At 39.1% G+C, this 26,803-nt stretch overlaps 1 long non-coding RNA gene across 1 annotated transcript in view; it reads left to right on the forward strand.

Moving 5' to 3' along the window:
- Positions 1-929: 929 nt before the first annotated feature.
- LOC106890012 overlaps positions 930-26,803 on the forward strand; it is an 88,832-nt gene continuing 62,958 nt past the window's right edge. Inside the window, exon 1 of the long non-coding RNA XR_001412446.1 lies at positions 930-981. This is a non-coding gene — a long non-coding RNA (uncharacterized LOC106890012). The remainder of the gene's footprint in view (positions 982-26,803) is intronic.

A 26,803-nucleotide genomic window follows, 5' to 3' on the forward strand; every position in this document is an offset into this window, starting at 1 on the left:
ATCAAGGCCCTGCGAGCACCTGACGGCTTGTCACCCTCCGATTGTCACCTCCCCTTTTCTCCCCATCCCCTTCACTGTGGGGGATATTTAGGAAAAGGATATAACAAAGAAACCACCAGAAATTGAGACTGGAAGGCGGAGAGCGTGATCCCTCTAAGAACTGTTACATGGAAGAGTGGTTGTCCAAGTAGCCACCACTTGGTCACAGTGGCCACAACGTACTGGCACCCAGCTGGGGTATCACGCTAAATGAACGCTCATCTGTATTTGGGGTTGTTGAGGATAACATCCCTTTTCTCCCTTGTTTTATCCCAAATAACCACAGCTTCTCAGTTTTTTTTTCTCTTGAAACCTGGAGCTGAGACCCTTATGATGTTGACACCAACTTTTCTCCGCTCACGCTCCACCAGCCAAAAAGCTGCTTCACTTTTCCTTTTTAAAATAATTAATCTGGCTCCGAAATGGATTAGTATTGACATCTCTTCTTAACAATACGGCTAGAAGCTCAGAATGAACAGCTGTTTGGACAATCTTGGATGAAAGCTTTTCCCCAGGCAAATGCAGGAGATGCACGGGCCCGTGCGAGGGCACGTGGCCGCCGGTGCTGGTGGCCATCTGGCAGACTGGCTCCATGCCCACGCAGGGACTGGGACCACAGCGAGGGCTTTGAGGTGTCGGTGCTGCCTCCTCTGTGGCAGTACTGCCACCTGGGTGCCAAATGGCTTTCCACAAGAGCTTCCATTTTTAGGTAAAAAGTAAAATACTAACGTCTTTAAAAGGGAGGGAAAAAATGAGCACAATCCAATGGAAAACTTGTTTTACTTTCAAACAAATTTTGTGTGATGACTTTATATGTATGTGTGTGTGTATATAGATACATTTACACATATTTATATGTAAAAATCAATTTATTGTTTCCTGTTGTGACAGGTTGCTGCAGTTACTCGTTTCCACAAAGACTGAGAATTTGTCGTTAACCAGGTAAGTGATCTATAAATTTTACCTAAATATAGGGGAAGGGAGAGTTGTGAATATTTATCATTACATATTAGAATTATTTTACCTGGGACAAGATTGCTTACAGAAAAGAGATCACATTTACATATCTGAAGGGACTGATTCTTTCTACCCCAGGAAATTGTTTAAATAACACGGGTAACTAAATAAAGGGTGTTGGATTTCCAGCACTTCTGAGATGTTTGTCCCTTACCTAATATTCCGGATGGAGTCAACCACCAAAAGCCCAGCAGAAACCTGTTATAGGCAGTGGATGGAATTCAGAGTAATTCCTGCTGTAAGGCATAATCCTCCTCCGAGCCATTAAAATGACCCTAACTCTTGTATGTAGAATTATAGCTGCAGTGTTTCATGTCCTGCCAAAATTCAGCTTATAATTTACATCTATTTAATTATGTTTTCTTCAATAGAACTATTTATTCCTTTATTTTCTTGTGGTCTGGTTAATGAGGTGCTCAGTTTTATGCCTTGTCCAATGATATTATGTAAAAATATGGGTCAGTTTAAATTTTTTTTAATGATAAGACCTGAAGTATGAAAGTGTTTGTGTGTTTAGAGCACTGGGCTATTGGAAATCTCACTGATGAGATGAATAAGAAATATGAGATTCATAAGAAATAGTAAGAAATAACTTCAGAGTATTCTACCTTTTCCTCTTCAGTGGAATTTGAGTATTTTGCCTTTAAGTGAATAGAGATTTATTGTTATTAAAGGAATTGTGTTTAGTCATCATGTAATACAACAATAACAGTAGTAAAAATGCATTTTAAGTTTTTAAATAATAGAAATATTACAAGAAAATTCACCAGGGGGCAATGTTACACAAACTCTTCCAAGTTCTCTTTAGCCTGTGAGTAAAGTGTGGTTTAGGAAGATGTGTTGGCTTTAGGCTGCAGTGATGTGAGACCCTGCAGTGGTCGTGGTTTGCAAAGACTGGGGTTTAGGAAGATGTGTTGGCTTTAGGCTGCAGTGATGTGAGACCCTGCAGTGGTCGTGGTTTGCTCTGAAGAGGGAACTTCATGAGCATCAGAAATGTGTAGTTATAACACTCCCAACCCACCTCTGAACGGGACTTTGGTACGACGTGGAAGCCCCAAATCTGGGGATGGTTTAACTGGATGAAGAGCTTTCCAGAGCCCAAAGAAAAGGTTCTGGGATTGGTTTAGTTCTCTGTGTTACAATAGAGCCACCTCCCAAAATAAAGGCAATGGTGAAACACACCTGTACAGGCTTTTGGTCAAAAACTTTTAGCAACAATATCTCTGAATCTGCAGGTAAAAAACCCAATGGTGTTTAGTTGATATTTCAGTAAAGAAAAATGGTTCAAGTAGGCTCAAGTAGGAATTTTTTTACCCAGAACTGGTAAAAAAATTTGCTTTCCACCCCTGCTCCTTGACCTGTGGTTGTCATTTATTGGATCTGTGCAGTGGCATTTATGATGGTACGAAGAATAATCCTTAGGTTTTTTTCACTGAATTAATGGAAAGCTTTATTTAGAACTGTTGTACATCCTTAGTTTTATGAAACAGAAGAAACATTTCATGTCTGGCTTCATCCAAAATATTTAAAGGGCATCTTGTATTTTTAAAGTGGCTGCTGCTTTAACTTTTGCGTAGGAAGTAATGACATTCAGGATACCATACTAGACTTAAAAAAAAAAATTATTCCAAATCCAGCAGGGTTGGGGTATTTTATATTATTTTCAGCCCATTTTAAAGGAGCGAATGATTATATTTATCATATAAATAGGCCAGGCTGGATGGGGCTTCGGGCAACCTGCTCTAGTGGGAGGTGTCCCTGCCCAGGGCAGGGGGGTTGGAACTACATGATCTTTAAGGTCCCTTCCAACCCAAACCATTCTATGATTCTATGATTCTATGATATTTAGTCAGTTTCATTTCTAGGCAAAAATTAAATCCTTTTGGTTTTGTTCTTCAAAAGCCACAGAGCACTTGGCACAGTGGTCCTGGGAAATATAGATGGAATTGCATATATAATTAAACTGGTTTCTGAATGAACTGATTCTATTTCAACACCAAATCATATGAAAAAAACAGAATATTATGGATGTGGGCTAATTTGCATATTAATGTCAATCTTATCCATTTATTGTATTACTGGAGCTGACTTCAAGTAATATAAGCAACGTACTCTGTGCACAAAGCAGATGGAGGCAGTTTGTAGCCCAATGACCTAATACCTGTTTTTAGATACCTGTTTGTCAGGCATATAAAAAAAAATCAGATTGCTTTCATTTGTCTTGAAGGGGACTGAATTTCTGTGAATTTGCAGCAGAATTTATGTGTTTTGAACAGGGATTTGCTGACTACAAGGATAAATTCTCGTCTCTAGCCTGTGGTAAGCCTGCTTACAGGCTGAGTCAAGTAATCAAATTTAAATAATGGGTTAGTTAAATAAATAAAAACACTATTTAACTTAGAAAATATAATGTTTATTATCTACTTTTATGGATTTCCTACTTTTGGAATTAACCAGCAGCATTTTTCCCAGCCTCAGTAGCTGCCCAAACCAGGGTAAGAGAAATGATGTTGAATGGGCCGATGCCATAGTTAATTTTGGCAAAACAAAAAGGAAACTCTGGAAGAAATCCAAGCTGAAAGCCCTTCAAATAGATGTGGGAAACCCAACTTTTTGCACTCTCCAGACATGCCCCAATGGACAGTTTATGAAATATTGCTTTATTTGATGTATTTCAGGACTTTAGATGTCCTAAAGTAGTGTGACGGGAAATCTGTATTTACCAGTCTGTTGGCCACTGTTTCATACGGCTGCTCTAAATGGGTATTTCCCAGTGAGGTGAACTAGACAGAAATAGTTCAAAAGTTACTAATTATAGTTTCAAAATACCCTAAGAAATTACTCTGCTTTTGACAAATAACTCATGAAATCCACGTTGGTAGCTCTGCTACGCTTCTTGGCAGCCACGATGACCACTTTCACTTCTTTAAAATGTTGTTTCATCACATCTCTATGCCAGGAGCTCGGAAAAAGTTTAGGGTTTACCCAAAAGAAATTGAGGATCTTCAGATTTGTGATTTGATGTCAGGAGCAGACTACTTTTGGAATTATTTTTGATACCCCCTAGAACTGATAATTTGAAATAACTGTGTGCTGATGCTACATTTTCACCATCCACTACTACCTTTTTCTGTGACATTTGTAGCAGAACAGTTTATTGCATTGTTTTCATGTTTCTACAACATGCTTTTCTTGCAATAATGTGGAATTTTCAGCTTGTTCTGAAATTCTTCAATTCTTCCCATCATTTTCTTTCCCCAAGTTTCTCTTTCGTATCCTTACATCCATACTCCTCAGCATCACCTCTCTGGAATTAACTTCTACATACATCCCACTGGGAGTCTGGCTGCCTTAGAGACTATCTCTCTTTCTCCAGCATCTGGAATTAATGAGGATATTGTGTCTACTCAAAAACGAGACTTTTGGAAAGTAGGAACAGGGCATTCTCAGTGCACTTAATTTATATTCAATCTACATATGGTACATGGATGTTCTCTTTAGTTGTTTACACACACATAAAATGATCTGTTTGGAAAAAGACATTTGCCTTTGTCAAATAACAATCTCAGAAAATTCATAGAAAAGGAAAATAAATAAACTCCATTTTCAGTGACAGGAGCTCAACGGCTTTTATATAAGAAGTAGTTAATTTGGGGATGTATTTTTGGCCATAGTGAAAACCGAAGTCAAGAAGTGTCCAAAAATCAAACAGGTTTTCAACGAAATCCATCAATATTTTAAAAGAAATGCAGGTAAACACGAGACATAAATCTCAGTCAGATAAATTGTTGAAATGCCCTTGTTGCTTTTCCCAGGATGATTATTGAAGTAATTGTAGCTTAAAGAGTTTATATAAAAATTTAAAATAGCAAAATGTAGAAAAGTGCAATCCAGAAACAGATTATTCTACAGTATCTGCTGTGTTATTTTATCATAAATTCCACTTTTTTACAATATAGAAAACTAAAATGGAAAAGGATACATAAAGATATAATAATAATAAGCTTAGTTACAAGAAGCAATTATAAATGTAAGGGAAAATATAATAGGAAATACTGTTAAGCACAGAGGAAAAGACAGATTGCCTTTTCTTTTATTCATTCTTGAAGCCTGCAGGTGGTGTAAGTACCTTAAAAATGTTTTGCAGTTCCACAACAATGGTTATTTTCCTCTTTTCCACTAATATTTTATACAAATGTGTCATATGTTTGGTAGGATTATATTTTTCAATCTGGTAGAAATCTGGTTTTCCTTCTGGGTATGTGAATGACGAGTTCACTTCGGGTTGTTCAGAGAGTCCCATGATAATGCAGGTTCTTGGACTGTATCATCTACAAATAATTGAAATGAATTTTATTCATTTACTTATAGGTTATTTGTGGTAAGAGAGTGGATGGGTTATTAGGATATGATAATGGATACTTTCAGACTATGAAAAGAAAATCACTCACCCCATCTCATTGGGTTGGGTATTTACAAAGTGTGCGTACGCTTGAGCTTTCATGCTGGTTTTTGGGTACAAAAAATACAGGTTCCAAATTATTTTGACTCATTAAATATATTATCAAGAAAAAAATATATGTACAGAAAATGATATGTTTATGGTTTGGAATTTCTTATACATGTTGATTTTCTTGCATGTTGTCTACGGGCAGCTAGGGCTCTTGCATCACTTGGTTAGCTGCTTTCAGCACTAGGTTTGCAATTTTCTAGTGAAATGATGACCTGTAGTCATGATAGATTCAATTCCAGGACTGATTTAACCATTTACTCTCCCAAAAAATGGTATTTGTAGGCTGTGGGCAGTGTGGGGGGATGAGGCAGGGCTACTAAAGGCTGAGAGCTCCCTCAGGGTCCTGAGCTTTCTTCAGATACTGACTTTATACCTTTGCTTGTTGGGCATTACGTGGTGATAATTCACACTTATCACTTGCTTCCTGGGGAGCTCCTTCAGGGTCCTGAGCTTTCTTCAGATACTTTGTACCTTTGCTTGCTGGGCATCCTGGTCTACGTGGTGATAATTCACACTTATCACTTGCTTCCTGGTGAAGGAACTGCTCCTTGATCTACCAATATCAATGGCAATACGCATTAATTCATAATATTGTAATATTCAATTTTTGTAATAATTTTCAATAGGTGACTTCATGAGTGCTAAACTGCAAAATGAAGCTAAGAGCAAACTGCATCAGTCTCTAAACTGAAAATAGATAAAGTATTAGCCGTAAGTGCCCACATTTTGGGCTGCTTCATGTAGAGACTGTTGAATAAAAGCACTACATTTTCTTTGTGACAAACAATTGATTGCAATAAAGAGTTATTCCTGAAAGTTTTACTGCTTTAATCACAGATACTCGGGAATGAGCTGCCTTTTCACAAAGCGTCCCAGAATTTTTTTCACTCTGACGTCTTTAGTGTAAGAAATAGCAAAAAAGTTTGTAAGAAGGTGTGGACTGAGATACTTTCTTAGAAACTGTATTTTCCCTATGAAAATAAGATTGGCAGAGAAATGGAGGACTGTGTTTATAGCCAAATGCAGGGGTACAGACAATAAGATCAGACTGAATTCTGAAGTATGCCAGTATTGGCAGAGAAATGGAAGGCTGTGTTTATAGCCAAATGCAGGGGTACAGAGCATCTCCTGCCGCCCCCTGAATCTGCCAAATACGTATATGAGGTATTTGTTAGATTATAACAAGCCTTTTCCCCGTGAATTATATTTTCACATTCCACAGCATATGTGCAGCATTTCTCCAGACCTTTGTCGTACTAAATACAAGGATTACTATGACTTATTTATCTTGAAAAGCCAAAGAATCACTGCTGTTTGTATAACGGATCAATTAGTGTCATAAACATCACTTGACATGTGAGATTAGATTGCCACAGTGCCCTTGATGCTGTTATGTTATGGTTAGCACCCATTTGTGAAATAGAAATACTTTGCTTCAAAGACCATAGAAAACCTTTTCTGAGTTGGATTGAAGTACAGCACCTTTTACAAATATTCCCCATATGATACTAAAATCCACTTAAAATATACTTTATCACTATGGAAGCCTTAGCTCTCCTTGTCTGCCTTAAGTGGAAAATAAACTTAGCATCTTAAGAATTTGTTTATGTTATTTAAAGGGAAAATATTACATTTAGTTTAACAGAAGCATAAATTTGCTATGACAAGTGACTTACTAGAGCAGTTCTATGAGTACACATTATATTTCCACCCTCCTTAGTGCAAGGAAAACCTATCATCATTTATTTATTTATTTATTTTACCCTAACAAGGCAACATGTCAAAATAATAGCATTTGGATATTCAGATCTGACAAGTTTTGTTATTTACAGTTTACCAGAGCAAAACCTGAGTGAACAGAGACACACAAAACTGGCTTCACACTATAAAAAAAGCAACTACCTCACTAATCTCCTAATACTTTGTCTGAAAGTCATATCACGTATTTTAATTTCTATATCCTTTTCTAAGGTTACCTCTATGAGATGGGCATTATTATCAAGATTGTGATCCAGAAAAATAAGTAAATATTTAATGTAGGCTCACAAGTGCTACTGAACTTAATAGCAGCCTAATTGAACACTTAACTGAATAATATGTATTCTCCTAATTGAGAAGTATATATGCTGACAAATTTTCAGCAGAAACAGGTGTGAATCAATTACACGATGGTAATTTAAAACAAAAGAGTAGATAATATTCTCCATTGCTTTACCCAGCTATTTGCATTTTTACAGAGAACGTGTAACATGATCAGAATAGCAAGGCTTTGGGTTCAGATCAGATAGGGGGAAGTGATTAAAGAAGGCAAAATAATCCAATCCTCTCTTATTGGAGGAGATCAATATAGGTCTAAAACATTCTATGATTATAATCCCCTTTAAAAATCACATAGAATATATCCACTATGGGCCTCTGTAGAAATTGAAACACATCTCTTGAGTTACAAATATAATTTATACAAACTGCTGTGGCCAGTAACATTCCTAACTTGAAAAAAATAACGTATTTCATTTGAGTTTATTTTCCACAATTTTTCAGGGATGCCCTGCAGAGGACATAGGTGTTGTTGGTGCTGAATTGTACGAGTAAAGCTTTAAAGAGCTGTCAGAGCCAGAGCAACAGCTCCCTGTTTGTCTCTGACCTTGGCACAAGGCAGCAATTAAAGTGTGTATTTATCACAACACGTAAAAAAGCATGCGTTGAAGCTTGAAAGCTGGTAGAAGAAAAAGGTTCTGTCAAAAAAGCAAGGATAGATACAGCAGTGCGTGGCAGAGCTCCCAAGGCTGAGGCACCAGATGTGAGCTGTGTAATTTGTGAGGAAAGAGAGTCAATGGGACAGTTGGAAGGGAGGGATACTTGAACAGATCGGTTGCTGTTTACATGGGAGACTGTGAAGTGGGAGCACTAAGTGCACATACTTTATGGAAAAAACATTTATTCCACTCTGTGGTGGTCTGAAATGAATAAATTTGATACAAATCACTCTGTGCTCCTGGGAATAAAACCGTAGAGATTTTTCAAGACAGTGGGAGAGCACGGAGCTGATTTTTCTCTAGCTCTCCTAATGCTTGTCTCAAGCTCAGGGAAGCATATTTTCGGTGAGCCGAGAACCGAGCGTTACTCCGATTGCGAGATAACCTCTAACAGGAGAAAACTCCTGCCAAGCAGCCCATTCCCTGTAATCCCAGTCTCAGAAGGAGCCAAGGAATAAACAAAGTTGAAGAAGGAGGAAACCACTTTATTAAGTATGCAATCAATATTTTGTGAAAAATGAAGGAAAAAGCAACGATTTGACTACATTCTCTTCGCTGATTTAGGTACTTCTGCCTTTTGTTATTCCCTCTCTTCTGTTGCTACATTGTATTTTAGGCCTTTGCCAACCACATGAAAGGGGGCAAATTATTTCACTGGCTGTCTTCTAAAAAAATATGTGAAAAATTATTAGTCTGCTGCCAAGAAAACACTTGGTTCCCCACAACAATCTAGGAAAGTCTAACTAGTGGGCTTTATAGTGGAAGCCTACAGAGTATTTAAATATTAAAACATTTCAATTGCTATGCAAGGAAGCATACAATTATGTACAACATGAGAAGTACAATTCATAATCAACCTTATAATGTTTTTATTTTTAGTCTTTCTTTGCTTATCTACAGAATACAGAGTTTTGAAATGAAGCTGAACAGTGTTTTCAAAACCAGAAACTGCATCTCAAAGGTCTTTTGGTAGCTGAGAGGGACAAATACGTTTCAGAAACACCACTAGGCATCTGCTGCCCGATGGGCAAAGGGACAAACTGTATTCTGTATTCTTGACCAGTCATTGCACTTCACAAAATACATAGCAAAAGGAGATCACTTCCTCCCTGAAAAAAATGCTAGACATTGACCAGTTGGTTAAAAAGGTGTTAGACACAATGCAACTCTATGACCTCAATTTTCTTTGGAAGCAAGACGAGAATTGGAATGCCATCATCTAGAACTGTTGGTTGGAAACCCTTAATTTCATAGCACAGGAGTTCCAGCACTGGAGAGAGACCAGAAAATCATGCTAAGGTGCTGCTAAAATGTATCTCTGTATTTAGGAAATTATATTCTCTAGCGCATGAGATTCATAAATTCCAGTGGTCATTTAAGGAACGGTTGAGACTCAGGACCACTGGCTACATCTGCCCACTTTGTAGCCATCAAATGTCTTATTCTGCTCTTAACCAATTTTTTATCCATGTAATTTCCTTCCGTTGAAATAGCTGTTCTAATCCCTCGGATTCCCATGACAATCTTTTCTCTCTTTCTAATACCAGTTTAATATCCCACGTTGTTTTGTCCAGTCACTGAGTTCAATCTTTCCATCCCAGATCTTCCTCTAATTTCTTTTAACAATCAATACTGTCTGTCTTCACCACCCCTTACTCATATGTACGTGCCTGAGCTCATTCTGCAGTTTTTGTTCCCACTTTCTTACCTGCCTTTTATGGTCGATCTGCCCAGCTAACCTCAAATTCCTACCCTGCTCCCTGATTCCTTATCAAATTTATTTCCCTTTCCCACTGTTTCTTGCACATCTTCAAGCAACCATTTTTTTATCCAACTCAAGTTTTTTCTCCCAGTCTTATTTTCTCCCACTTAAAATAAGATCCTTTAATGGGAGAGGGGTTTGGTTACCGGAAAAAATATACAGAGCTTCTGTTCCTCCCTTTAGAATCCATCAAATTAATCTGAAAAACTTTACAAGTTAATGAAACTACTTTAATTTTTTTGTAAAGAGAGAAATGTAACATATGTCATGCTGATAGCTCACACCTCAGGGATTGGGGCAGAGCCTTCAACAGAGAACCTAGACATCCTCCCCTGGCCACCTAATTGACACAGTCTGCTCTCTTCCTGACCTGACAGTGTACCTCCCTTCCTCTTAGCCTGGAGTGGTCCCACACCACTGGAGAAAGTTACAATACAGCAAAATTATTACAGTAAAATTCACTTATTTATTGCCAGGAGTGAGAGATGTTTTAGGGGTCAAAGAATGCCATTAAGGTTGAACTTGTGCAGCTGATGCTTTCAGTGCTCCCCAGCTCAAGTCAATTTTCCAGAAATGAACTAAATTTCACATAACAAATATTTATAAGGTGATACAGGGCAAAGTCTCAGATGCTACAATGTTAGTATTTCACAGCATTGTGAGATGGATTTTATGTGATGGTGACATATAAAACCTAAAATAACACAGTTTTACAATTTGTATGTGAGCAAGTGCCAGGAATAGTTTTTTATGCGTTGCCATCAAAAGAAATGATTTTCATATTCAGCATAAGATTCATAATTACACTAACCTTAACCATTTAACACTATCATAGGCTGCTAGACAGCCTGGAGAGGAATAATACTGTGCAGATTATCCATTCTATGATTCTATGATTATGGTCACGCCGTGTATTAAAGTACTGGTGGTATTCAATAACACCCCTTCAATAAAATAATTTCATCGAAATGTAATTCAAAATTAGCATCAAAGAGGGTTTTTTTCTCTTCTTCTCACCCCGAAGGGTACAAAAAGAACAAAAAGCGATGCATTCTACTGGTAAAGGAATGCACTGAAAGAAAAATGATCCTGCAATCCAACTCTTGGGGGTACAGAAGTGGTAAGATGTCTTGGTGCTAGTTTCTTGTTGCCTAGGCAAGTGCTCTGACCATTGCCTTGTTAACTAAAATGTCCTTCTGTGACCAATTTACACCATAAAAAATGCACTATTACATTTTCATTGGAGCCAGATCAGGCATCTCCAGAAACTTTCCGCCTTCTCGCTGTGTCCCAGACGGGCTCAAGTGGGATAAAAGTGTCTAGAAGCTCAGTCAGGACGGTATTTTAGGCTGCATTTTTGGACGTAGATTTGAAATATCAAAATCCTTTTTCAGATACAACCCCTGAACTATTGTCACGTGTGATTGGACTCAACCACAGCTGGCAATCAGACACCTAAATAAGTTGGGGTCCTAATCTAAATCTCCTTTTCCTGCAGATATCTCTGGACAGAGGCTTCAGAAGTGTTCTGGCACTTGTGCTAAATGCTTTTCATTGGTCATTACTGAATGAAAGCTGCCAGTAAATGTTTCTTTAGCTCTTCAGTAGATCATTACAGTTCAAATTATTTTGTCTCGTAGTTCATTGCATTTCACTGCATTCATCACATGGCAAGTTAAAATTCATCAACAATGCACCTAGATTCTTCCAATGACTAATACTGTCACTGTATTTACTGGATGTATTTGCTTGAAAGCTATATTCATGTACACAATATTCATGAGAATGTTGAAAAACATCTTTTCACAGAATCTCAGAAGGGTATGGAAGGGACCTCTGGAGATCGTCTAGTCCAACCCCTGACAAAGCAGGGTCACCCAGAGCAGGTTGGACAGGAATGAATCCAGGTGGGGTTCAAATGTCTCCAGAGGAGACTCAACACCTTCTCTGGGCAGCCTCTTCCAGGGCTCTGCCACTCTCAAAGGAATTAAGTTATTCCTCATGTTGAGATGGAATTTCCCATGTCCCAGCTTGTGCCCATTGTCCCTTGTCCTGTCACTGGGCACCACTGAGAAGAGTCTGGCCCCATCCTCTTGCCACCCACCCTTTAGATATTGCTCAGCATTGATGAGATCCCCTCTCAGTCTGCTCTCCTCCAGGCTGAACAGCCCCAGGTCCCTCAGCCTTTCCTCAGCAGAGAGATGCTCCAGTCCCCTGACCATCTTCGTAGCTTCTGCTGGACTCTCTCCAGCAGTTCCCTGTTCGTCTTGAACTGGGGAGCCCAGTTCTGGACGCAGTTCTCCAGACAAGGGCACATTTCTGACTCATGGGCAATTTATTGTCCACCAGGTCCCTCTCTACAGAGCTGCCCTCTACCAGGTCACAAAGAAAAGTTATATTTTTCAATTATAATATCTACACATTTCTTGATCCCTCACAAACAACGTGCAGCAAAACCATGAAGGTGCTTCTAATCATTGGTATCTGCTAAAAATCTAACCAGGTGTGCTTATAATGCTACCATTTTCTACAGGAGAACACGGAGAGAAATAACATTTGGATCTGTTAAAGCAAAATTCACCTCAGACTAGTCCTTTTTTCTTCTAAGCAAATTCTTCTTGTGTCGGTAGTTCCCCTGAATGCCACCTACACACAGACTGTATCATAATGTCAGGTTTTCTCTGTCTCACATAGTTCTGAAACATCCGCTTCCATTCCCAGCTCTTTGAATTTGTTAGTGCCCTTCACAATGCTGTAGATTAATTTATGCCTTATTGCCCAGCTAATCAACTGCAGCTGGCACAGGTATCTCATGGAGGAGTCAGACAGGCAACTGGACTAGAGTCAGCCAGCACTGGGTAAGTAATAATTGCTGTAGCCACACAACAAAAGCAAATGCAGTGAAGGTTCCTCTTTCAGAGTTTTGAAAGAATTCCAGATAATTCTGTTGTCCCTCTAGTCAGCTGCTGGCGGAATGTAAACATTGTGCAATGGGTTACTCCAGAGCAATGGGCTTCACTTTCCTGTCCCCAATTTAGGTAATATGCCCCAGGAGGATCTGGGGGAGGCGGGGAGACACACACACACACCACACACACACAATTCCCTTTTTCCTGGTAGCTCAAGCATTCAAGCTCTGCAGGGCATGTTCTAGTGCCCAAGATTGTGGCCAAGATTGTGTTGATTTGTGTCTGTTTGTGGTTTTTTTGGTGTGTTGTTTTTTTGGTGCTTTGTTGGGTTTTTTTTGTGGTTGGACTCGATGATCTCAAAGGTCCCTTCCAACTGTGAAGATTCTGTGATTCTGGTAGAGCCTGGATTTAAGCTTTTCTTCTGGATTTCCTCCCACTATAAATACTCCTTGTCTGGTCAGATGGACTAGACCTAATTTAGTGTCATTTTCCATAAAACATTCACACTTTGTTGTTCAAGCATCTGATTCCTGCAGAACTCTCAACAGATTGTCTACTATCTTTGGGGCTTTTCAGCCTAGCTCAGTACTAAAGAGAAAATGTAAACTGATCTACGGGAGTTGCCATGACACCAGTTCAAGCTTTATTTTTTTATTTTTCTCTTAGTTTTATTATATCCTCTGTAATTTCTCAAGTACCACAAGTCAGAATTCTGACTTGCATATGGTTGGACAGATGATTTGGGTCTGCTCTTATGTTTAAAACTCTATCTTATGCCCAAAAGTATATAATCCAGTTTCAGTGACTTTACTTAAAAGAAAAAATCTGTTATTGTCATATCACGTATTTTAATTTCTATATCCTTTTCTAAGGTTACCTCTATGAGATGGGCATTATTATCAAGATTGTGATCCAGAAAAATAAGTAAATATTTAATGTAGGCTCACAAGTGCTACTGAACTTAATAGCAGCCTAATTGAACACTTAACTGAATAATATGTATTCTCCTAATTGAGAAGTATATATGCTGACAAATTTTCAGCAGAAACAGGTGTGAATCAATTACACGATGGTAATTTAAAACAAAAGAGTAGATAATATTCTCCATTGCTTTACCCAGCTATTTGCATTTTTACAGAGAACGTGTAACATGATCAGAATAGCAAGGCTTTGGGTTCAGATCAGATAGGGGGAAGTGATTAAAGAACGCGAGATAATCCGATCCTCTCTTATTGGAGGAGATCAATATAGGTCTAAAACATTCTATGATTATAATCCCCTTAAAAATCACACAGAATATATCCACTATGGGCCTCACTAGAAATTGAAACACATCTCTTGAGTTACAATAAAAATCACATAGAATATATCCACTATGGGCCTCTGTAGAAATTGAAACACATCTCTTGAGTTACAAATATAATTTATACAAACTGCTGTGGCCAGTAACATTCCTAACTTGAAAAAAATAACGTATTTCATTTGAGTTTATTTTCCACAATTTTTCAGGGATGCCCTGCAGAGGACATAGGTGTTGTTGGTGCTGAATTTTACGAGTAAGGCTTTAAAGAGCTGTCAGAGCCAGAGCAACAGCTCCCTGTTTGTCTCTGACCTTGGCACAAGGCAGCAATTAAAGCCTGTATTTATCACAACACGTAAAAAAGCATGCGTTGAAGCTTGAAAGCTGGTAGAAGAAAAAGGTTCTGTCAAAAAAGCAAGGATAGATACAGCAGTGCGTGGCAGAGCTCCCAAGGCTGAGGCACCAGATGTGAGCTGTGTAATTTGTGAGGAAAGAGAGTCAATGGGACAGTTGGAAGGGAGGGATACTTGAACAGATCGGTTGCTGTTTACATGGGAGACTGTGAAGTGGGAGCACTAAGTGCACATACTTTATGGAAAAAACATTTATTCCACTCTGTGGTGGTCTGAAATGAATAAATTTGATACAAATCACTCTGTGCTCCTGGGAATAAAACCGTAGAGATTTTTCAAGACAGTGGGAGAGCACGGAGCTGATTTTTCTCTAGCTCTCCTAATGCTTGTCTCAAGCTCAGGGAAGCATATTTTCGGTGAGCCGAGAACCGAGCGTTACTCCGATTGCGAGATAACCTCTAACAGGAGAAAACTCCTGCCAAGCAGCCCATTCCCTGTAATCCCAGTCTCAGAAGGAGCCAAGGAATAAACAAAGTTGAAGAAGGAGGAAACCACTTTATTAAGTATGCAATCAATATTTTGTGAAAAATGAAGGAAAAAGCAACGATTTGACTACATTCTCTTCGCTGATTTAGGTACTTCTGCCTTTTGTTATTCCCTCTCTTCTGTTGCTACATTGTATTTTAGGCCTTTGCCAACCACATGAAAGGGGGCAAATTATTTCACTGGCTGTCTTCTAAAAAAATATGTGAAAAATTATTAGTCTGCTGCCAAGAAAACACTTGGTTCCCCACAACAATCTAGGAAAGTCTAACTAGTGGGCTTTATAGTGGAAGCCTACAGAGTATTTAAATATTAAAACATTTCAGTCTCTATGCAAGGAAGGGATACAATTATGTACAACATGAGAAGTACAATTCATAATCAACCTTATAATGTTTTTATTTTTAGTCTTTCTTTGCTTATCTACAGAATACAGAGTTTTGAAATGAAGCTGAACAGCGTCTTCAAAACCAGAAACTGCATCTCAAAGGTCTTTTGGTAGCTGAGAGGGACAAATACGTTTCAGAAACACCACTAGGCATCTGCTGCCCGATGGGCAAAGGGACAAACTGTATTCTGTATTCTTGGTACGTTTCAGAAATGCCATGATGTGCAAAGGGACAAACTGTATTCTGTATTCTTGACCAGTCATTGCACTTCACAAAATATGTAGCAAGAGGAGATCACTTCCTCCCTGAAAAAAAATGGTAGACATTGACCAGTTGGTTAAAAAGGTGTTAGACACAATGCAACTCTATGACCTCAATTTTCTTTGGAAGCAAGACGAGAATTGGAATGCCATCATCTAGAACTGTTGGTTGGAAACCCTTAATTTCATAGCACAGGAGTTCCAGCACTGGAGAGAGACCAGAAAATCATGCTAAGGTGCTGCTAAAATGTATCTACAATGCAACTCTATGACCTCAATTTTCTTTGGAAGCAAGACGAGAATTGGAATGCCATCATCTAGAACTGTTGGTTGGAAACCCTTAATTTCATAGCACAGGAGTTCCAGCACTGGAGAGAGACCAGAAAATCATGCTAAGGTGCTGCTAAAATGTATCCCTGTATTTAGGAAATTATATACTCTAGCCCATGAGTTTCATAAATTCCAGTGGTCATTTAAGGAACGGTTGAGACTCAGGACCACTGGCTACATCTGCCCACTTTGTAGCCATCAAATGTCTTATTCTGCTCATAACCAATTTTTTATCCATGTAATTTCCTTCCGTTGAAATAGCTGTTCTAATCCCTCGGATTCCCATGACAATCTTTTCTCTCTTTCTAATACCAGTTTAATATCCCACGTTGTTTTGTCCAGTCACTGAGTTCAATCTTTCCATCCCAGATCTTCCTCTAATTTCTTTTAACAATCAATACTGTCTGTCTTCACCACCCCTTACTCATATGTACGTGCCTGAGCTCATTCTGCAGTTTTTGTTCCCACTTTCTTACCTGCCTTTTATGGTCGATCTGCCCAGCTAACCTCAAATTCCTACCCTGCTCCCTGATTCCTTATCAAATTTATTTCCCTTTCCCACTGTTTCTTGCACATCTTCAAGCAACCATTTTTTTATCCAACTCAAGTTTTTTCTCCCAGTCTTATTTTCTCCCACTTAAAATAAGATCCTTTAATGGGAGAGGGGTTTGGTTACCGGAAAAAATATACAGAGCTTCTGTTCCTCCCTTTAGAATCCATCAAATTAATCTGAAAAACTTTACAAGTTAATGAAACTACTTTAATTTTTTTGTAAAGAGAGAAATGTAACATATGTCATGCTGATAGCTCACACCTCAGGGATTGGGGCAGAGCCTTCAACAGAGAACCTAGACATCCTCCCCTGGCCACCTAATTGACACAGTCTGCTCTCTTCCTGACCTGACAGTGTACCTCCCTTCCTCTTAGCCTGGAGTGGTCCCACACCACTGGAGAAAGTTACAATACAGCAAAATTATTACAGTAAAATTCACTTATTTATTGCCAGGAGTGAGAGATGTTTTAGGGGTCAAAGAATGCCATTAAGGTTGAACTTGTGCAGCTGATGCTTTCAGTGCTCCCCAGCTCAAGTCAATTTTCCAGAAATGAACTAAATTTCACATAACAAATATTTATAAGGTGATACAGGGCAAAGTCTCAGATGCTACAATGTTAGTATTTCACAGCATTGTGAGATGGATTTTATGTGATGGTGACATTTAAAACCTAAAATAACACAGTTTTACAATTTGTATGTGAACAAGTGCCAGGAATAGTTTTTTATACGTTGCCATCAAAAGAAATGATTTTCATATTCAGCATAAGATTCATAATTACACTAACCTTAATCATTTAACACTATCATAGGCTGTTAGACAGCCTGGAGAGGAATAATACTGTGCAGATTAGCCATTCTATGATTCTATGATTATGGTCAGGCCATGTATTAAAGTACTGGTGGTGTTCAATAACACACCTTCAATAAAATCATTTCGTAGAAATGTAATTCAAAATTAGCATCAAAGAGGTTCTTTTTCTCTTCTTCTCACCCCAAAGGGTACAAAAAGAACAAAAGGGATGCATTCTACTGGTAAAGGAATGCACTGAAAGAAAAATGATCCTGCAATCCAACTCTTGGGGGTACAGAAGTGGTAAGATGTCTTGGTGCTAGTTTCTTGTTGCCTAGGCAAGTGCTCTGACCATTGCCTTGTTAACTAAAATGTCCTTCTGTGACCAATTTACGCCATAAAAAATGCACTATTACATTTTCATTGGAGCCAGATCAGGCATCTCCAGAAACTTTCCGCCTTCTCGCTGTGTCCCAGACGGGCTCAAGTGGGATAAAAGTGTCTAGAAGCTCAGTCAGGACGGTATTTTAGGCTGCATTTTTGGACGTAGATTTGAAATATCAAAATCCTTTTTCAGATACAACCCCTGAACTATTGTCACGTGTGATTGGACTCAACCACAGCTGGCAATCAGACACCTAAATAAGTTGGGGTCCTAATCTAAATCTCCTTTTCCTGCAGATATCTCTGGACAGAGGCTTCAGAAGTGTTCTGGCACTTGTGCTAAATGCTTTTCATTGGTCATTACTGAATGAAAGCTGCCAGTAAATGTTTCTTTAGCTCTTCAGTAGATCATTACAGTTCAAATTATTTTGTCTCGTAGTTCATTGCATTTCACTGCATTCATCACATGGCAAGTTAAAATTCATCAACAATGCACCTAGATTCTTCCAATGACTAATACTGTCACTGTATTTACTGGATGTATTTGCTTGAAAGCTATATTCATGTACACAATATTCATGAGAATGTTGAAAAACATCTTTTCACAGAATCTCAGAAGGGTATGGAAGGGACCTCTGGAGATCGTCTAGTCCAACCCCTGACAAAGCAGGGTCACCCAGAGCAGGTTGGACAGGAATGAATCCAGGTGGGGTTCAAATGTCTCCAGAGGAGACTCAACACCTTCTCTGGGCAGCCTCTTCCAGGGCTCTGCCACTCTCAAAGGAATTAAGTTATTCCTCATGTTGAGATGGAATTTCCCATGTCCCAGCTTGTGCCCATTGTCCCTTGTCCTGTCACTGGGCACCACTGAGAAGAGTCTGGCCCCATCCTCTTGCCACCCACCCTTTAGATATTGCTCAGCATTGATGAGATCCCCTCTCAGTCTGCTCTCCTCCAGGCTGAACAGCCCCAGGTCCCTCAGCCTTTCCTCAGCAGAGAGATGCTCCAGTCCCCTGACCATCTTCGTAGCTTCTGCTGGACTCTCTCCAGCAGTTCCCTGTTCGTCTTGAACTGGGGAGCCCAGTTCTGGACGCAGTTCTCCAGACAAGGGCACATTTCTGACTCATGGGCAATTTATTGTCCACCAGGTCCCTCTCTACAGAGCTGCCCTGATGATGGTCACAAAGAAAAGTTATATTTTTCAATTATAATATCTACACATTTCTTGATCCCTCACAAACAACGTGCAGCAAAACCATGAAGGTGCTTCTAATCATTGGTATCTGCTAAAAATCTAACCAGGTGTGCTTATAATGCTACCATTTTCTACAGGAGAACACGGAGAGAAATAACATTTGGATCTGTTAAAGCAAAATTCACCTCAGACTAGTCCTTTTTTCTTCTAAGCAAATTCTTCTTGTGTCGGTAGTTCCCCTGAATGCCACCTACACACAGACTGTATCATAATGTCAGGTTTTCTCTGTCTCACATAGTTCTGAAACATCCGCTTCCATTCCCAGCTCTTTGAATTTGTTAGTGCCCTTCACAATGCTGTAGATTAATTTATGCCTTATTGCCCAGCTAATCAACTGCAGCTGGCACAGGTATCTCATGGAGGAGTCAGACAGGCAACTGGACTAGAGTCAGCCAGCACTGGGTAAGTAATAATTGCTGTAGCCACACAACAAAAGCAAATGCAGTGAAGGTTCCTCTTTCAGAGTTTTGAAAGAATTCCAGATAATTCTGTTGTCCCTCTAGTCAGCTGCTGGCGGAATGTAAACATTGTGCAATGGGTTACTCCAGAGCAATGGGCTTCACTTTCCTGTCCCCAATTTAGGTAATATGCCCCAGGAGGATCTGGGGGAGGCGGGGAGACACACACACACACCACACACACACAATTCCCTTTTTCCTGGTAGCTCAAGCATTCAAGCTCTGCAGGGCATGTTCTAGTGCCCAAGATTGTGGCACCAGGTCCCTCTCTACAGAGCTGCCCTCTACCAGGTCACAAAGAAAAGTTATATTTTTCAATTATAATATCTACACATTTCTTGATCCCTCACAAACAACGTGCAGCAAAACCATGAAGGTGCTTCTAATCATTGGTATCTGCTAAAAATCTAACCAGGTGTGCTTATAATGCTACCATTTTCTACAGGAGAACACGGAGAGAAATAACATTTGGATCTGTTAAAGCAAAATTCACCTCAGACTAGTCCTTTTTTCTTCTAAGCAAATTCTTCTTGTGTCGGTAGTTCCCCTGAATGCCACCTACACACAGACTGTATCATAATGTCAGGTTTTCTCTGTCTCACATAGTTCTGAAACATCCGCTTCCATTCCCAGCTCTTTGAATTTGTTAGTGCCCTTCACAATGCTGTAGATTAATTTATGCCTTATTGCCCAGCTAATCAACTGCAGCTGGCACAGGTATCTCATGGAGGAGTCAGACAGGCAACTGGACTAGAGTCAGCCAGCACTGGGTAAGTAATAATTGCTGTAGCCACACAACAAAAGCAAATGCAGTGAAGGTTCCTCTTTCAGAGTTTTGAAAGAATTCCAGATAATTCTGTTGTCCCTCTAGTCAGCTGCTGGCGGAATGTAAACATTGTGCAATGGGTTACTCCAGAGCAATGGGCTTCACTTTCCTGTCCCCAATTTAGGTAATATGCCCCAGGAGGATCTGGGGGAGGCGGGGAGACACACACACACACCACACACACACAATTCCCTTTTTCCTGGTAGCTCAAGCATTCAAGCTCTGCAGGGCATGTTCTAGTGCCCAAGATTGTGGCCAAGATTGTGTTGATTTGTGTCTGTTTGTGGTTTTTTTGGTGTGTTGTTTTTTTGGTGCTTTGTTGGGTTTTTTTTGTGGTTGGACTCGATGATCTCAAAGGTCCCTTCCAACTGTGAAGATTCTGTGATTCTGGTAGAGCCTGGATTTAAGCTTTTCTTCTGGATTTCCTCCCACTATAAATACTCCTTGTCTGGTCAGATGGACTAGACCTAATTTAGTGTCATTTTCCATAAAACATTCACACTTTGTTGTTCAAGCATCTGATTCCTGCAGAACTCTCAACAGATTGTCTACTATCTTTGGGGCTTTTCAGCCTAGCTCAGTACTAAAGAGAAAATGTAAACTGATCTACGGGAGTTGCCATGACACCAGTTCAAGCTTTATTTTTTTATTTTTCTCTTAGTTTTATTATATCCTCTGTAATTTCTCAAGTACCACAAGTCAGAATTCTGACTTGCATATGGTTGGACAGATGATTTGGGTCTGCTCTTATGTTTAAAACTCTATCTTATGCCCAAAAGTATATAATCCAGTTTCAGTGACTTTACTTAAAAGAAAAAATCTGTTATTTGTAAACCATTGAAGGACTATTCCTCAGGAAATATTCTTTTTAAATAATATCTTAGTATGCCAAATTCACATCATGAATGCATGGTTTCTTTTCTTGTCACTTCACGGTTCAGCACAACAGCCTTGCAGTCCTCCTGAGTCCTGCCCCTTCTTCCAAAGGTCATACACTCTCTCTTTTTTTTTTCCTTGTTTTTTGTGCAAGTTCTTACGTGTTTGCTATCTTATTGCATTGTCCTTAACACTTCAGATTTGCAAAGGTGGGCACAAGGATATAAGTACCCTCCAGTTCCTTCTACCAATGTTTCTTGCATTGCACCGTTGTATTCTGTTATCCGCTAATTACAGACAGACATGGAAGTTTTGTTTTCCTTGAGCTGTTCCTGATCTATATGAATTGATTCCTCTTTTAAGGAATTCCACCTCTGTTTATGCATCCAGTATTTCTGTCTGTCTGGTTCTCATTAGGTATTGCAAACCTCCCTGAGGACCATTGGAATTCAGGTGTTACTGCCACCGTCTTGTTATTTGTACCTTGTTTTCAACTGCCCCCTAAGCTTTTAGATCCATTACACTTTGTGGGACACTTCAAAATTTGATAGAATGATGTGAATAGCCACCACCTAATATTCTAATTGCAGACCAGGAAGGTATCTGCATTAAGGTTCTCTCAATCCCTTCCCAAGTTCAGGAAAAAAAGCTGAAGATGGCTTCTGAGGTCCTTGGTTCCAAAGCATGAGAAACATGAGTCAAATATTGCAAGAGAAAACCAAAAAGAATCACGATATTCACCTTATCTGCCCTATGTCTCTGATGACATTCAAGGTATGCAAAGATTAAGCTGAGGGAACGCTGAATCAGAGAGGTCTGGAGGTTGGTCCTAGAGAAACCAGCTGAAATTCCGAGTCTCTTTGGAGACAGGGATATTGTAATTTAAAAAGAGAGAATAAATACTTGGAGAGAGGAGTTCATCTGTCTACAGAAAGAGTGGGACAGTGCTGACCAAGTAAAACCTATTCTGTCTCAGCTGACAGAACTCTTTATAAAGCAGAAATTCTGTTTGGTGAACTACTAAAAAGGAATATTATAATGAGACGGAGAAGAGACCTGAAAATAGGCTTTCAAAGGAAAGCCTAAAAAAATAAATATATCTTGTCCAATTTAGAAAAAATATGGGGCCTTTAAAGATAACTTAGAAAACTTCATCCAGATTTGCTGGTGAGCTGAGATTTGAGGAAGCCTTGACATCACTGATGCCATGAAAATTGTTTCTTTGGCTATTCTAAAACTTAGAAAACTTCAATCCAGATTTGCTGGCGAGCTGAGATTTGAGGAAGCCTTGGCATCACTGTTGCCATGAAAATTGTTTCTTTGGCTATTCTAAATATACAGTGTGAACCGGTGAGAATTTGGAGATTTGCAAGCTGGACACAAATAGGCAAGCAGGAAACCTGACAAATATTTACTGGGAAATTCTAACACAGATTAATCTTTATCAGAAACTGATAAATCCACTGATTTTGAGAAAAAAAGTTCTAGTATTTCACAGACTCCTTTAATTTCATATCATGAAAACACTGCATATTCCCAGCACTGCTTAGTGCCTTTCATGAACTGGAAACCTTTCCTCAGTACTTTTTCTTTTCCAAAATAACCTCCCAAATTTAGACCAAGATCACTACTAAACTAATCACATCTTGTACCACATCTCTCCTGTAAGTTTATAGAAAACTTCTCAAATTTTTTACTACATCAAAACAACCAGAAGTGTTCTTCTGTGTTGGAAAATGGGAGCAGAGTAACATACTCTGGATAACGTGTAACCAAGTGAAGCAACAGCTGGATGAAGGGGAAAGCTATGGCTTCCTGTCGAATGGAAAGAATCTAAATCAGAATTTGTAAAAATATAGTGCAGTATTGGAGAAGCTCATAGGAATGAGAGAAAGCCAAAGACAAGCCAAAATATGTATATTTTCACGTATTTCTGGAAGACAATATCCCGATTTTACAGCTTTCCTATAGGAACTGATTTCAGCCAATCCAACATGACCCATATGCATATGGTTCAATGCTAGAGGAAACCTGCCAAAGGTCACTTCAGATGAAAAAATAGAGAATAAAATTCTTGCTACAACTTCAGATTGCAGAAACAGAGAGTCTTAGCAGCAGCCAGGAACAAAGAGTCATAACATTGGAAGAAAAAACTATATTCCGTAATTCTCCTAAATTTTGGTCCAGTCATAGTCTGCTGCAAAAAAGATTACAACAGTAATGAGAACCTGCCAAATATAGATACTTGTTGGTACATGTTCTGCCCCACAAAATATACTATGAAATATATTACAAGTGACATTTTGAGGCAGATTCAAAATGTATTAAAGAGTTTAGCTAAGTTAAAAGAAAAAAGTAATTCACAAGTTTCAAAGAAATAAGACATCATTTCTGTAAATTCTTACAATTTTTGCAATTTCTGTACACAGGATTTTTCTCTTCCGGTTGCACATAGTCTGAATATCTAGTTTAAGATATTAACATAAATGCATATCTAAGTCTATGATATGGCAGGAGAATTATCCAATTGCATGTGAATATGTAAGTTAGAGGGAAGCATCATGTAATAACAAATTTATGCTGGAACAGGGCTAATTTTAAGAAGTACCATTTTGATTGGTAGCTCAGGCACTTCACAGTTCTGCTCATTTACAACTTATGCAGGACTCATTCTAATGAAAGCAACCAAATTTATGTGAAATAAGAAACCCCATCCCCAAACCAGAGTATGTAGTGGAAAAATTTGTGTGATGTACATCTAATAAGCAGCTGGTAGAGCCAATGGGAGTCAAGGTGGGAAAGTTACATGAGAAGCTGAATAAATACATTTTTTTATTTCTTTATTTATTTTATATTTATACATGCAATTATATTAATAATTTATGTGTTTTCATGGTTTAAGTAGCCACCTAGAAACTAGTTTGTTTGAAAAGCAGATTTATTTGGCTTAATAGAAATTTACTATGGAAAAATAAATGCTGTATTTATTGTAAAAGAGCAACTTCCCCTGATAATCAGCTGCAGTCATAAATCTTTTAACTGTATCTTTAATGATTTTCCATATCTTCTTAGAAGTGATGTAAGCTATAAAACCTCCTTTTTTATCAGTAGACTAGTTTGTCAAAAGAACTTAATTTTTGTTAATAAACATTTTCTTTCCTTTGAAATCTTGGCAACTTTCAGAAGGATAAATCACGGCCAGTTTATTTTCTCTGGAGGATACTTTATAAAAATACTGAGATTTGAGTCTGTGTCTAGGATAAATGTTCCTGGTTTTATGCAGAAATGATAAACTCAAATTTAATACAACATGATAGTTTCTGGGCAACTGAGAAAAATCATAATGATTTTAAATCAATTATGAGTTATCTGAAGCAGCACTATTTACTTTACTCATTGGCACAAGCTGTGTTATTTTCTTCTTTGGCCATTCTGTTTGACTTGTCAAAAGCAGATATATCTATTTTTTTTATGGCCACCCTACATTGTAACCTCTCACCAGACACAGTAAATGAACTAAATTTCCTGCAGCAGCCAGGTTATATATCTTATTTATCATGTGGGGAAGTGAAGCTGTACTCCTGGATCAGACAATTTAGGATCTCCATGTGAGATAAAGGAGGGACTCACCACATGACTGTCGTATAAGTACTGACCCAGCAAAGTATTTGTGCTGTGATAAACTTCAACCATGTTAGTAATTTTAAGAATTCCACTGAGAAAATTTGTGTATTTGAATATAAGGGCCACCTGGACCACGGCCATAAATCTCACTGGCTTCATAAACTAGTAAACTACTATGCTGTTGTACGTGAAGTTACATCTTTTCATCGCAAATAGGGTAAAGAAATTGAAATTTTATTTCTTGCAACTTCTACGCATACTCTAGAACTGAAGGGAAGTGATTTATACTGTAGAGTAAGCAGTTTCCAACCCTCCTTTTCCTGCTGGAAAACTGCAACACAATTTCAGAAAAGCAGTGATGTAACACAGATAGTTCTATGGTGTCGTTAGGGACCGTGGTAACTTTATAAAGCAGAAATCAGGAAATTTCCTCTCTACACATTGCAGTAAAAAGCAAATGTACTAGCGAACACTGAGCGTGAAACCAAGAAAGATAGCCAGTAATGAAAACATATTTAATTTCAGTATAACATTTATACAGTATCTGTTTGACATTTGTGAGTTGCTGCCATCCAGCAAGACCTGGACAGGCTGAGATTTGGGCAGAGAGGAACCTGAGGAAATTCAATAAGGTCAAGTGTAGGGTGCTGCACCTGGGGAGGAATAACCCCCTGCACCAGGACAGGTTGGGGGTGACCTGCTGGAGAGCAGCTCTGAGGAAAAAGACCTGGGAGTCCTGGTGGACAACAGGATGACCCTGAGCCAGCAACATGCTCTTGTGGCCAAGAAGGCCAGTGGCATCCTGGGGGGCATTAAGAAGAGTGTGAGCAGCAGGTGGAGGGAGGTCATCCTGCCCCTCTCCTCTGCCCTGGGGAGGCCACATCTGGAGCACTGGGACCAGTTCTGGGCTCCCCAGTTCAAGAAGGACAGGGAACTGCTGGAGAGGGGACAGCAGAGGGTCACAGATGATGAGGGGCCTGGAGCACCTCTCTGATGAGGAAAGGCTGAGGGACTTGGGTCCTTTTAGTCTGGAGAACAGAGGACGGAGGGGGGATCTGATCAATGCCTATACATACTTAAAGGGTGAGTGTCAAGAGGATGGGGCCAGTCTTTTGTCAGTGGTGCCCAGGGACAGGACAAGAGGAAATGGGGACAAAGTTGAACACAGGAAGTTCCATCTAAACATGAGGAGGAACTTTCCTGTGAGGGTGGCAGAGCCCTGGAAGAGGCTGCCCAGAGAGGTGGTGGAGTCTCCTTCTCTGGAGACATTCAAACCCACCTGGACACGTTCCTGTGGGACCTGCTCTGGGTGACCCTGCTCTGGCAGGGGGTTGGACTGGATGATCTCCAGGGGTCCCTTCCAACCCTCACCATTCTGTGATTCTGTGATTCTGCGATCTTCCCTTTTAATATATATTAATATTGTAAATATTCTAAAAAAGAAGCTTCTGAGCGTAGCAAGCTAGCTAAGAGGCAGCTTAATACTTACAATTATTTTGTTGGAATTTGCATTCATGGCATCACAAATCAAAAATGTTCCTGCCACAGTAATGGTTTTTGTATAAATTGTCAAAATCCTCTTCACACATATTATTATAAACTTCATAAAAAGTTAAGAAAATTAAAATAATAAAAAGCTAAAAGAGTAAAGCTAAAAGAGCTTAATTTTTTTAGATATTTTCTAACATGGCCCTTTATTTTTTTTTACTGGTTCAAATGTCAGTTAAGTACTGTAATTTATGGAAAAAAGATTGTGTCCTGAACTGATACTAAAAATAAAGGCTTTCTAAATCTTCTAAAGACACTAGCACCATCCTTACATCCTGGTGTCAATTCAGCAGTGACTTTTACCTACTCTTCTTA

This window comes from Calidris pugnax, unplaced genomic scaffold, assembly GCF_001431845.1.
Source record: "Calidris pugnax isolate Ruff unplaced genomic scaffold, ASM143184v1 scaffold58, whole genome shotgun sequence".
In the NCBI taxonomy this organism is placed as follows: domain Eukaryota; kingdom Metazoa; phylum Chordata; class Aves; order Charadriiformes; family Scolopacidae; genus Calidris; species Calidris pugnax.